The 14,706-nt window shown below is 47.7% G+C and overlaps 1 long non-coding RNA gene across 2 annotated transcripts in view; it reads right to left on the bottom strand.

Annotated features, from left to right (window-relative positions):
• Positions 1–14,706, bottom strand: part of LOC131486802 (uncharacterized) — a 377,105-nt gene that overhangs the window by 162,210 nt on the left and 200,189 nt on the right. The gene's annotated exons all lie outside the window — the stretch shown is intronic.

The following is a 14,706-nucleotide window of genomic DNA, read 5'->3' as shown; positions in this document are numbered from 1 at the left end:
GCAATGATGACAGAATCCAGCTCTGCCACTCAATGATGGCTCTGTGATCTTGGTCACAGCCCTTTACCTCTCTGGCCTTACAAGCAAAATGTGCCTTCCAGCTATAGTCCTCTCTGATTCAGTGACTGTCCTGGGATTCACACATAAGCAGGAACCATGGGCTGTGAGCCAGGATAATAATAAAATGGGCTGCTTGTCAGCATTTCCACAGAGAGGGGGAGATTGCCTCTGAGTTCTCCACCTTAGTTTCCTCTCCCAGCCTAGCCCACCCAGGGCATAGCGCTCAGACCCCTGAAACAGCCCCCAAAGCTCTGCCTGGTAGGGCTTCTTGCTCAGCAGGGCCCTTCCCACAGTCCTCCACTCTCCCCTCAGAGCCCCACTGGTTAATCCTTAGGCCTTGGCTCTCCTGCTCTGTGAAGGGCCTGGCAAATGTGGAAACATTCAGGAGTGCACATTCCCAGGTAACCAGCTGGCCTAGAACGGAGCACCTGGGAGAAAATTCTGAACTGTGGTTGACAGAGAAGGCAAAGGGTGACTCAGAGATGTGAGGTAAAGCCGAGAATAGGGAAAGAGTATCATGAGATCAGAAGCCAAGAGTATTCGGTACAGTCTGGGAAGCAGAAAGCAAGGCTGGTAAAGGTTGAGAAAGCAGCTTGAATGCTGTGAATCAGGGAAATACATGAGTGAGATGTTTCTATGGGGCTGTGGGCAAGTGGGAGCCCCAGCTGATGAGAAGGACTGGAACATGGCTAATAAGGCTTCCCATGGTACCACAGTTGGGGTTATTTACAACTTCACAGAAGATTCCTGGAGATGCAATACCTTCGCTGAGAGTGCTAATTCTCCAATGATAGAATCTCAGATGGTGTGGCAGGCCCAGAGGGGGAGATACTTGGAGCCACTGAAACAGGATCAGAAAGCTACCTTCTCCTAAGGTGTGAGCTCCTAAGATAAAGAGGTATCCAGGCGAATGTTGAATAAGATGGGTGAAAGACTGAACAGCTTCTCCATCCTGCAATATTACTTGAATGCTGAGGACAAGCTGGCCAGTTAGGAGGTAAATGGAAGGTCTAGATTTATAATTGTGAAAGTACCCCTAGTAGCAGAGAAGGGAAAAGAGGTGCCCCCAGATTCTGGGACATGCTTTGAAGTGGTTCTTTAAGGAATCAGAGATTCTGGTGGTATCTTCCTACTTGGAGTTGATGGGCTGCTACTCAGACACCGTGAAACTGAGGGTGGAGGATGCTTCTGAAAGAGGGACCCCGCCTCTCTGCTTCTTGCACACCTTAGAAACAACACAGTCCCTGGGAACTTGCTGAGGAGCCAGGGAAGCCGGGGGTGGCTTCCTCCCTCTACCTCTCAATCCTGGAGTTTTAGAGTCTCCCTGACAGTGTGGCACCATGTTAGATAATAGCGGCACAGCTAATTTGTTAATCTGCCAGAACCGCATCCAACACCCTTTTGTTCACTGACACCACGGTAATAGGAAGGCACTAGCCCGGCCACTGTTTGCCTGCTGAAACTAAGCCACAGCGCTCTCTGCATAATTCATTTGTGCATGAAATGGAAGCTTAATAGCATAAGTAAAGCACTAAGCAGAAATTGGCAGTAAATGCCTTTTTTAAGTCTTAAAGATAGACTCTACTTCACTCATAAAGCCCAATTTGGTATTACTTAATGGCATAAAACACTTTTCTCTGAAGCCATACTTACTGGGCGATTTTAGGTGCCCCCTACCTTTCCCGGCCGCTGCCTGCTATGATGGCCCATCAGCCTGTTGCTCCTGTCTGCCTACACAGATGTCTCCTTCTATGTGGCACTGAGCCAGGCATCCTATACTCACAGGACCCCAGTGCCTCTTCCAGGGCTCACTCCAGCACCAAAGGCTAGAGTCACCCAAGGGCCAGGACAGCCAGGCCTGGAGCTTCAAGCATGCTGGTTACAGAGACAAGGGACTGGCGGCTCTGGGTGAGCATGCAGGAGTATTAATGAACAGGGCAAGCAGGATGTGAGTTGGAGGAGTTGGGCTCCTGTTCTTCCAGAACTGGGAATGGCTCTGGTGAAATCGCTTCTCAACAGGAGTCTCAGGCTGAACTGAGTCTGCTCAGAGCTTGCTAAGTGCTCATAGGAGTCAGGACTCTAGAAGAAAGGACCTCCTACTTTGTGGGTCTCTTTCTGGTTTTCTATTGCTACACAGCAAATTGCCCTAAACATACTGACTTGAAACAACCATTTTACTTAACCTGGCAATTGTACGGCTTGGGACTTCTGGAATTCCGCACCTTGTGGGTATCATGTGGGGCAGGACCCATGTCTAAGATGGCTTCCTTACTCCCATGACTGGTGCCTCCTGACAACCTGGCCTCTGTCTCTACGTAGCGTGTTTCATCCTCCAAGACCTCTGCACATGGCTTTGGCTTTTCACTGCATGGCTTTCAAGACTGGTCCTCTTGAGGGGAGGTTCAAAAGTGATCATTCAGAGAGGCACAGCAGAGAGCTGCAAAGCAACTCTGACTCAGCTGAAGCCCCTGACATCATGTGTGTTCCGTTCTATTGCTCAAGGAAGTCAGTGAGTCCAGCCAGGTCCAAGGGAGGAGCGGGTATAGACTTCACCTCTGGATGTGCACACAGAGAGGGAGGAAGGCCGTCTTGGAGGAAACTACCCCAGTCTCCAAGTCACTCACGTAGGACAAGGCTCCAAGTTCTACTCACTGGTTCTTGCTCACGGAACCAACACATCTCCACATGTGCTAAGATGCATACCCAAGTACATGTTGTTGAGTAGGTAAACAGTTTACTGTGGGTGCACACTGCACATGTTTAATGGGTGCTCAGAGAGTTAAATCTTCTTTATATACGGAGAAATATGTTTTGAAATATACTCGAGTACTTCTGTGTCAGCGCAATGGACCAAGACCGGAGCGCCATCCTGAAAACCAAAAGACTAGATCACCCACTGATGTGGCGTCAGGCCCCAGGTAGTGATGCCCTTCCTGATGCTGAGAATCATCAGGTCTCAGGTTTCTCACTAGTTTCTGTTCTCACTAGTTTCTGTTGCTGGTGAGGTAGGGATGGGGGGGTGGTGAAATTTTGAGTTGTAAGGTGGGGGATGGGAACAGGAACATGCCCCTAGTTGATGACTCTGGATGACAACAGGCTCTCCCCTCTGGTTACCCTTTCCTAGGTCACTCTGAGATATAAAAACAAGCAAACACGTAGACATGTCAGAGATCAAGTCCTGTGAGGGTTAACCAGCTAGAGGCCTTCCCGGGTCTACACACAAGTCACAGCCCTTCTGCCAACAAAACTTTTGAACCTTTTCATGCCAGAAGAATGTTCCTTTGTTCTGACCTTGAGCTAGTTCTCAAGCTCCCTGGTAATAACTTGGCCTTGCAAGACACTATGCCTAATTACCTCTAATTTTTCATTCTTCCCCCACTCCCCGCCCTTTTCCTTAGCCATAGTTGGTGGAGAAAGGCAAATCAACCACAGTGCAATGATTGTTTGAGTCATTTCCTCAGTTCCTGATTCCTCTGCTGGACTGTAAGCTCCATGGAGGCAGTGGTTTTGTCTGTTATTTTTCGTTTTTACAAAGCAGAGCGTTAGAGAGCACAGTATCTGGCACATGGTAACACTCATTAAATTGTTTTGAATCAATGGGTGAGTGAATTTATTCAATAATATGCATTCAGCAGCTATCATATGTCAGGCACTGTGCTGGGTGCCAGGGATCTATTAATGAATAAGACAACATCCCTGCCTTCCAGGAGCTCAGATCACGCCTGTATGGGTCCATTGACATTTCTTGGCTATTTCTTCCTCAGCCCTCAGATCCACGCACTGCTCATAAACTATCTGGCCATATGGGGACCATCTCTCTGGCACAACAGCCCAGATGGTGGCTTTACCAGGCAGGATTATTGAGGGGTGATCTTCTCCCAACCTCCTCCCTTCCTAGCTCTCACTTAATTACCCAGCATGCCTCATAAATAAAGTGGGGGAGGGAGGGATTGCCTTCGCCTTGTGAGCATAAATGTTTTCTAAATGATATTGTTCCTGCAGCTTCTGAGAGCCTCATAAACATGCCTGGCCCGGGATTTATTATGCGACAATAATCCCGCTTAGCCAGCTGGTGAGATTCATAGTTCTGACCCCTTTCCCCAGTGCCCCTCTCTTCCTTGCCTCATGCAAGCGAACAGGAGGCCAAGGGGGAAAGGTTGCAGGGCCTCAGGGACTACAACTTGGGACAGCCTCCAGCAGACTGATGCTTTCAACCAGCTTCGAGTACTCCTGCCTTTCCTCCTTATGTCCACTCCCAGAGCACTTCCAACCAGCCTGCACGGCCGCCTCCCCCGCCCCCGGCGCCCTGGCAGTTCTGCAAGTTTCTTCAAGGAGTTCTGTGGCTGCAAGGCAGGCCCAGTGGGAGTGAGGGGGCCATGCACAGCCGTGCCGCTCTCCTCTGTGCGCCTGTCCCTGCAAAGCCTCTTTAAAGGAACCCAGCCCACATGTGTCCACGCTGGGACTGTTCAGAAGATCACCACAGGCATCAGCAGACAGCTCCAGAATCCTTCAAGTACTTCCTGCCCATCGGGTTTGCAGCATTTCTGCTTTCAAGACCCCCCAACCCCACACCCACTTTGGTTCTGTAATTCAGATCTTCTATCCTGGTATTAGCAGCCCAGTCTTGGCCCAGCTTTCCCAGTGGGCCTGAAAACCTCACTGTGACTTCTGTTTCCTATGATTTAGTTTCAGCAATGAAACAGTGGATAAGAGATCCTGTAAGACAGACCCAGAAGCACCCCCTTGCCCTATTGCCTCCCTGACAGAAGAGGGACCTTGGACTTTGGAGACTGATTACTATGACATTGAGGCCAAGCTGTCATCAGTCCTGGAGTGCACATCCTGTTCGCTGTGTGCGCAAATGAGTGTCAGCCAAATATATCTGAGCCATACTGCTGCAGCCTTAAGGCCTGGTTTCATACAGTGTCACATTAAAAAGAAAAACAAATCTAACTCCAAACGCTGTGAAAAAGCAGTTTAATTTTTTCCCCCTAAAGGTTCTTGAGGAGATGGTAAAGGGGAACATATATCACATCACACAGAGAAAACCATTCTAAAATCCCTGTTTACTAATCCGTCTCTACAAGGTCCTACAATATTCAAAAGCAGCAGAGCTGCAATATACAGTTACGCAGGTCGTGCACTGCACAACTCTAGGGGGCACCATTCACATTTGCAGCCATAACAGATACAGATTCATTATAGCCCTTTTCTGGCAGATGGTTCTAACCTGTCTTGAACAAGGGATGGCTTTTTCTGTTTTTTGGTATCCCTCTTTTCAACTCTTTCCCCTCAAATCTCCAATCTGGGTCGGCCCTCCTGCTTTACTTCCATCATTGCCCTCACTCAGTGCATCCTCTCACCCCTCAGATCTTCTCTTTGGAGTGTGGTCCATGGCCTCCCTGGGTCTGAGTTTAATATCAGCCCCTTCTGGGTCTTGACTGTCGTCTCATCACTATTGCCCAGGAGCAAGTCTGTGGAAACAAAGTTTCCCCCTTATGAAATGACATTGCTCTCTCTCCCTCACCAGAAAGACCCCAGGGGCTGATGTTTTCAACAAGATTTAAGAATCTAGCAGAGACACAAGAAGACACCTCACTCCTCCAAGAGGGGACCATTTGGTCCCACCTTCTGCCGTCCCTGCAGCCCAGTGTGTACAGCCAGGTGTGCCTGGCTATTCTGAAAAGACCCCCATGGAAGTGTTCCCAGGACCCCCCTCATCCCTCCCAGGATCTCACATCATCTCTCTGCAGTGATTTTCTTTTCTTCCACATGAACCTGAGTCCCTCCGCAGGTGACTTAAGACACAGCCTCTGTTTCAGACCCACAGTGGGGATGAAACAGGACACTCGTTTACCCTCACTGTTCTCTAGCAAGACTTTTGTGTCAGCTGCCTCTGTCCAGACAACAGTTCCCCAAGTATGGGTTGGGAGAGGAAGAAATGCCCCTAATAAAACTCCTGATCTGGAGCCACACAGAGAATGGGTGTTGATAACCACCTGCCCCTTCCCTTCTTAGGCATCATTCTTCATCGTTGATTTGTTCTCTCTCTCCCTCCCCATCCTCCCTCCTGGCTGAATCCTGACTGGAGCAGTTCCCAAAGGTTCTCGGACAGCCTGAGGAAGAGGCTGCATCGTACCTTTGATCAGCTAGTGCTTCCAGGATGACTTGACTCCCTGGTTCCCACCATGGTTCTCTACTCTGCACATGCTGCCCTGGTTGCAGGCACCTGCTTTCCTGGCCCGCAGAGAGTGGCTATTGCCCAGACCTCTGCCCCTCCAGGCCAACTTCTTCTCAGTACACTTGATCTCCCCCTTGACCCTCACTCAATGCATTAATCTTTCACGGTAACAAGTTCCATAGAGAAAGCTCTCTCCACTGGAACTTCCCAGAACAATTACTACTACTCATGAAGGGAGTCAGGTACTCCCTGATCCCCCAAAGTCTCTTGGGACCTGCTGGTTGACCTCATCCCTACCCTCTTGATCAGTTGTAGGAGAGTGAACCCCAACACCACCAGAGCCTGCATCCACGTGAGGAGAGGGGGCTCCTCCCTCTACTTCTTTTCCCCATTCTCTTTTCCTCCCTTCTCCCTGTGCCTCTGTCTTCTCCCTAAACAACACATCACAATCTAACCAAATCAATCACCCTCACTCAACATCGTCCCCAGGGGACCTTTTTGGAGAATGTGGGACAATCTTCCTGTCACTTTATCATCTGCTGGAACCCAACAGTGCTGAGCTGCACTTCCTGCCAGCACAACATGACGGAACAATCTATTTGGGATGGGAGGCAGAGAGGGGAGAGGGCAAGGCAAACACAAGCCCACAGGGATGAGCTCAGCTTTCTAGTCTGCCCTTTCCATGTAACACACATGCATATGTCCTATATTCCTTTCCCCAGAGGACTCCAGAACCAGAATTTAAGGTCTAATCCCCTGGGGTTGTTGGGTGTCTCTACTCATCTGTCTTAGGTTCAAAGATGAGATCATCATAGACCACAGAGACTGGGGTGGGACAGAAGGCTGGAGGTGCAGTTAGCTCGGAGCACAGAGGTGAGAAAGTACATGCCATAACAGTGTCACATTAAAAAGAAAAACAAATCTAGCTCTGAAGTGATGTCTGTTGAGGGAACTGTATTGCTGAAACACAAGCATAGAGGGAAGAAGTGGATGGTCAGTTGGAGATGATTGTAGGGGGCTCAGAGAACTGGCTAAGAGACAGACACTTTACACTGTGGGCAGCTGGGATCCTCCAGTTTTTGGAGATGGATGAACATTCTGGTAGCTGCCAAGACTGCCTTCCCTGGGCAGGATACCCAGTGTCCAGCCCCACACCCCGTGTCAGGCTGCCATGACCCCTTTTCTCCCTACTTCTTCTCTCTTCGCCTTCAAGCCCTCCCAGACCCTCCCATCATGTAATCCCTCCCGAAAGCAAGCTCTACATTGGCCACTCATGTTTAGAATGCTTCAATACCTCCCCACTGCCCAGCAATAAATCCTTATCATGACTTAGCCAGGCATTCAGGGCCGCCAGGCCTTAATTTTCCTCATTCATTCCAGGCTTATTTCTCTTTTATGCAACCCAGGATCCGTCCAAACCAAGCCACTCATTGGCCCACCCTATGATATGCTCAAGACCATGATGCCCAAACCACCCTCACCCTTCCAGGCCCCATTCAGAGGACACTGCCAGCAGGAAGCCTCTCTGCTTTTGTTCTTGCCTTTCTGATCACTTACTATCTTGACTCACGTGCATATCTTACCACCCGAAGGGGCCTACATCTGGATCCTCCAACCCAGGACAGAGCCTCCCATGTTCAGACAATCGGTAAATGCCACGAAATCTATTGCCAGCCCAGGTCTCCCTTATGTCAGAGGTTAGTGGGTGTCAGTGGTCACTTCGGCTTCTGTCTTTGGGAAAAAAATGAAAAAGAGTGGGGAAAAGAAAGATGCAGACATGCACAGGTGCCTCTGAGAGACAGAAGAAAGAGTGGGTGTTTATTTCTGGCTCCCTGAGTTGTTTATTATCAGCTTCTCTCAGGTACAGCAAGCCCTTCACATCCTCACCGACAATTACCGAGGAAGCATTCAACTAATTTTCTCAACTTCAACTGCCTTTAGTGTGCTCTAATTTTAACATTACTCTCAGCTGTTTTTTTTTTTTCAGATGCAATTAAGTTGAAATGACAGGTGCCTGCATGCCCACATGCCTGTTTGTCTGTCTTCCACAGGGTGGGCCAGGAGATGAGCATACCTCAGGGCCTACTCTGCCTCTGTTCTCCAAAAGCTGGACGGACAGAGCCTAGGCTACTACCTGGCTTAAACAGGAAGTGACCAAAAAATGACTTGTTTAAACTTTTAAAGCCATGAACCATTTGGGTATTTCTCCACAGAGAGCCAAGAGCTCTGATGTCTACCCTGCGTCAAACACTGAGCTGTTTAATTACACTGGTCCTTGGAGAGGAGGGAGTTCGTGCACCAGAAGAGTGAACCGGGAAGGAGGGAAGCTTGAACTAAGAAACTAGCTCCCACCACCAGCAGGGTGAATAGCCAGCCCTTTTGTGTGAGAAGCCTGAGGGTAAAGGGGCCCCTGAGGGGACCTCTGGTTCATTCTCCTGCACCCTGGCAGGACTCCTGGAAGTAGGGAAGAAAGCCAGCAGGCTTCTTTGTCGCCTGCCCCAGGCTCTAGAACATTCATGTCAAGATTTTTTTTTTTGCTCTACTTCAATCCTCCTTGCTCTAGCGTCAGCCTACTTGTGCTTTTTTTTATTACTATTTTTTTGTCTCAGCAGAGACAAAGAATTGTTCTTTCATTCAATCTTGCTTTCTATGAAAGTAAGATTCTGTTAAACAGTTATACATCAACATCCTTCTGCGCACCTCAAATAGCACATATGCTTTGAAAACAAAAGGCACGCAGTAAGATACACATTTTTGAACAAGATTTTATATGTGTGTGTGTGTGTGTGTGTGTGTGTGTGTGTGTGTATAGTGCCTTCCAATTACTAAGTATTTCTTCTACCTACATTGTTTCATTTCCTCTTCACAACCTCATGAGTCTGATATCTTTGAACTCTCCTTTTTCTCTATGGAAAGCAAAGTTCTGTAAACTCAAGCAACTTTCTGGTGCTGTACAACTTGTAAACCAGCCTGTGACAGGATTTTGGGGTCCAAAGCCAGCATTTGCAGCACACTAGACTGTCTCTCGTGAAATGTCCTCTAAAGTTTGTATTTCAGTAAGTAGCAATGGCCTCTCACCATTAAGTGCATCCCCCGATCTTTGGAAGTAACTGTTCCTTCGTTCACTGGACAAACACTCATGGAACACTACCATGTCCTGGGCACTGGATGGACATTAAATGTTGCCATAAGCTAGTTAATGAGTCAAATACAATTCTGATCAAAGCTGCATTAGAGCATCTCTACCTGCCACTAGTCGCCCTCTGATTTCTCTATGCACTGTCTGTATAGTCCAACTCTACCCTCGGTCCCTGCCCCTCCAAGCCCTTAACCTAAGTCACAGCCATTTGTCCCTGAGAAATCACATGAACCTACAAATCCACACAGGAGGGTTCATGACTGACAGCTGAGCACCCTGTAAGAATTTCTACAGGGTTAGAGACTGCCAACTCTCCAAACTAGGGTATATCTACAAGTATATGGAGATCTTCCAAAAGGACTTTGAACATGGGTACTTTGAAGGGAACCCATTTACACTTCTGTGACATATAACACCCTCTTTCCTGGAATGGCCTGCCATGGAACATGGCCCTATTAAGTTGCTGTTTCTACCTTCCCACATCCCCTTTCATAATTGCCTTTCTCCCATTTTGCTAAAGAAAAGCATTCACCTCAGTTATTCTAAATCCTACTATAATGCATGATTTGTGCAAAACTAAGAAAAAAACAAAAAAACAAACAAAAAAAAAATCCACCAGATTGCCAAGAAAAGACACAATTCAACATATCAATACAGAGTCAGGGTTTAGTGCAGGAAACAGACAAGAACCTAGAAAGGTATTTTAAGCAAGAAAGGATTTAGAGCAAGGAGCAAGGAGACTTACAGAAAGGCTGCAAGCACAGATTCTAGGCTGGGTCCCTTGGAATGATTTCCAGAGCAGTGGAGAACTTTTCCTCAGGGAACTCCTCTGAGCTGCCCCTGGAGAAAGGCTCATCAAGGACAAGATTGTACCATCACAGTCTGAGCAGACCTTGCACACTGGGAAATTGGACACGGGACCCCAAAGCTATGACCAAGAATTAGAGAGAGTGAGGTCAAAAAGTGAGCCCACCAGCTAAGAGCAGTGAGATCATCAGTAAGAAATATTAAGGCAGCTTTATTTCATCCAGGTTAACAGATTCACAGCAAGGCACTAGAAGGTTTAAAATGTGAATGTTGACATTTGATAAAAAGCTGGAAGGGAAGCAGCAATCTCCTATGAAGCACAGTCTGAATTTCCATACTTGTTAGTGGCGAGAGAGAGAGAAGTTGGGGAGTGATGCCTATTCACCCATAGCTCATCCATATGTCAATTACATATTTTGTATGATTGCAAGAAGGTGAGGGTGAAAAGTCTCATGTTTACTTCAATGGCTCAGTTCTACACCTTGAAGTTATAGGAGCATATAGCAGACGTGTGTCCATACTCATTTTTCACTCGGGCACGATCTCCTTCCTGTAATCAGCCTCTTCTCTGCTCATTTATTCCTTCCGACCAAGAGCTTATGAGATTTAGATTAATTTAATGAAAATATATTGTGGGTCTTATTGTAAATAATGCTCCTAACAACAATCATTAATAAGTGTGCTATGGGTAAGTCTCCCACTTACTGGTGACCCAACACCTCTCCTTCTGTTATTAGTGTTGGATCATTAATTAGTATTCACCCATGGACACATAAATTAATTGTAAAAAGGAGCCCTGTGTCTCTCATTAAGTGATAATTTTCTGAAATATTTTGCTTTGTATGTTTAATATATCACTAAAATTGTTATATATGTATGTTGATTGGTTACATAATAATTATTATAATAATATTCAATACAAAGAAAAATACTTTATGACCTAAAGCCTTCTGGTCAAAACAAATTTTTAAATATTAGTTTGAATGTACATGGGATAGGATAATCAATGAAGGTCTTTAAGGCATAAGAATATAATATTATGGTAAAATTCTATGAGGAAGCAAAACGGAATTTAAGGAGAAAGAAATAAAATAACATTCCTGGCTGTTAAAGAAAGGCTGGATTTTTTGTTGTTGCCATTGTTTTTTCAGTACATGTGGGTAGATATCAAAGTGCTACGGTGTTTAGTTTCCTTCTGACACACGTGACAGGGTGAACCAGCCATTTTATTAGAAAACGGCAATATTTGCAACAACCTGGAAATAGTGTCTTATGAAACTATATAAACTTATGATAAAATTTTAAATGTCAACTTTAAAAAATGCAAGACAATACATGCTTTTTCTAATCTCTTTTAAGGAGTCCATGACTAAACATGTTTCAGGAGCCCTATTCCCAAACCAGCAATGGCCAAACCCAAGGACAGAAGCCATAGGGAAGGAAATTTGAGGGGTGCTGGAGGGCAGAGGGGGAAATACTTTGATCAGGGGCAATTCAAGGAAGGGGTATTTGTTCACCAGGCCTCTTGCTTGCAGTGTCGTGTCTCAGTTCAGTTCTCCCTCACAAACCCCAACAGGGAAAGCACCTGTGCTACGAGTACAGGCTCTGGAGCCAGACGGCCTAGATTCCTATCCTGGCTCCTTCTGCTTTGCCAGCTAGGTGACACTAGACACATGCCTTAAACTCTATGAGACCTGGTTGCTCACAGAGTTTTGGGGAGGACGGGCCCCAAGTCCCAGGGCTGCTGTGAGAGCCCAGTGTGATCGCTCATGTAATATCCTTAGAGTGGCACCAGTCCTGGAAAGGACTCAGTGAACACTTGCTACTTGTATCATCACCTCTGTTTTCTGGGGAGGAAACTGAGGCCCAGGGAGGCTAAGTAGCTTGAGATGTGCCCCAGTGGTCCCCACCACACTGTGCTGCCTCCCTTCCCAGACCTGACAGTGAGGGCCACGAGGTGGCTGCCTGTTCTGGCCAGCCAGCAGGCTGCTCTCACTCTTCACACCTCCCTGCCTGCCTTGGTTTCTGTCCCACTTTCCCCTCTCCACTGAGGGAGGTGGCACAGGGCAGGGGGATGGCCAGATGCAACGGGGAAGGGAGAAAGGAGGGCAGGTGCATGACACTTTTAGTGTGCCTAGCAGATCTGTCTGCCCATCTGTCAGTTGGGTTCCGTTGTCAAAATTCACAAAACAGGTGTCTCTGATTTGGAAAAATTTTGCCCTTATGGGCACCTAAATATATGAGTTCTTCATATGTCACCAAAGAGGTGACAAGGTGAAGAGTGAAAAGATGGAGGCATAAGAAGGTGTTTCTTTCTCACACAACTTATCCCCAGCCCCAGCCTCTGCTCCTCACAGACAAACAAGGGTAGCAGGAAGCCCACAAACTCTGGAAACCGCTGGCTGAGGTCAGGGGCCGCTGTACCTTCTGTCCACAGTATTCCCTACAAAAGGGGCCTGTCAGAGCCAGCTGAGGGGGTGCTGCAAGCAGGAGGGAGATCACTGTCCCTCAAGGTACCTTCAACATGGCCCCCAAATGCCTCAGCCAGCAAGGCTCCAAGCCCCACACTCCTGAAACAACGTCCTTCAGCCCAGCATCCTATTTTTTTTCTTCAGCATGTTAACTCAAACCCTTGACAATTTTGTTTGCTTGTTCATTATCTGTACCCCTCCTCCAGAAATGAGAATGTAAACTTCAAAGGGCCAGGGACTTTGTGTGTTTCATCCCTGATTGAGTGACCACTGTCTAGTGCAGTCCCACACATATAGTTGGCACTCAATAAATGTTTAAGTACATGAATGGACTACTGCATAACTGAATGGTGACAGGTCTCTACCTCCTCCAAGTACCTGCAATGGTCAGGCCTCTGTCTCCCTAGCACCTGCGGGTCATGGCTAACTTGGCCTCTTCTCATCACTACAGCTTAAACGATGTATTCATCCATCCATCCATCCATCCATCCATCCATCATGTCCTTAGTGAATCCTGGGTATGTGCCAGACACCATCACAGATGTCAGGTATACAGGGAGCTCACAGAACAGGGAAAGACTTTAAACAGGTAAACGGGCACATTTCTATTATTCACCTCTCTGATGGCTTGTGAAGGGAAAGAACAGAGTACTAGGAGACAGAAAAATGGGAATGGTGTCTAATTTAGAATGTGGGACCTTCAAAGACCTAAAGGTGAGCCTAGCTGAGAGGGAGGGAGGCTATTTTGCAGGCAGACAGAATAGTATGTGCAAATGGCCAGAGGCAGGAAGGATGCCCCATGTGGTGGGTGCAAGGTGAGTGAGGGGGTGTGGCATGGCCCAAGACTGGAGACGCAGCTAGGGTTGGGGCATGCAGAGCCTCATGTGCTTTGTTGAAGAGTTTTGTTTTTATCTTCAGGGCTGTGAAAAGCCTCACAGAGTTCTAAGTAGGGGAGGCACGTGACTCCGTTTATATCTTTAAACCATCTCTCTGACTGTTGAGTATAGAACAGATTGCAGTCAGGCAGGAGTAGAGATGCAGAGACTAGTCGGGAAACTCTGGAAAAGGACAGGTAGAGATAGGATGGTGGTACCTTTGACCTGATTTCTGTCCCTCAGAAATGTATACCCCATTGATAAGACCATTCATTCATTCACACATTCGTTCATTGAGAAACTCATTAGAAAGAACTTTATGTGACAGGTGATGGGGACACAGCAGACAAGACAGACGTGGCCTTTGCCTGTGTGGAACTTACAGTCTGGTAAGGGAAACAGACCACTAAACGCAAACTTCCGGCCTTCTAGCTACATGGGATGGGGGAGGTGCTATGGCAGGGGAAGGAGGAAGGTGGGAGAACACCAGGAGAGGCACCTGACCCTGACCTGCTACGTCAGGGACTGTCAAGAAAGACTTGGACCAGAATTGCAGATTCGCAAGTACACATGAGCTGACTTGGTACCCGTCTTCTGAAACAGTAAGTGGTCTTGCCTTGTATTCATCTGACTACCCACTGACTAACTCCACCAGGCTGGCTACAGGCAGCTCAGTCTTAAGGTGGCCAGAAGTGAAATCATCTGTGACCCACAACCGTCCCCATGCCGAAACCTACCCCACACAATGGTTCTTAACTCAAAGAATGGCATTTCCATCTACAGTCATCCACATCATACACTTGGGCTTCCCTCTCTTACCCCTGATGTCTGGTCACTCACCAAGTCCTACTGGTCCAGCCTCCCGAGGCCTCTCACCTTCCTCTCCTATTGTGGTTCCCAGGCCGTCCACCTGCTTCGGGCCACCACCCTCTCTGGCCAGATTTCGGCCACAGTCCCTGTCTGCTCTCCCAGCCTCACAAGCCAAGCAACCCCACCCCCATGTGTTCAGGGGCTTGTTAAACATTCACTTCCACCTTCTCCTGGCTCCACCCTCCAGCCTCAGCGTGCTTGTCAATTCCTTCAGGCAAACTCCTGTGACCCCCCTGCCCTGGTTCAGGGCCCTCCACCCTGAGATGCCATAGCACCACGCCCTTCCCTTGGGCACATGTTGCT

Source organism: Neofelis nebulosa, chromosome 10 (assembly GCF_028018385.1).
Source record: "Neofelis nebulosa isolate mNeoNeb1 chromosome 10, mNeoNeb1.pri, whole genome shotgun sequence".
Classification (NCBI taxonomy): domain Eukaryota; kingdom Metazoa; phylum Chordata; class Mammalia; order Carnivora; family Felidae; genus Neofelis; species Neofelis nebulosa.
Note: the sequence above shows the minus strand (reverse complement) of the source record. Positions and strands in the feature narration are given on the sequence as shown.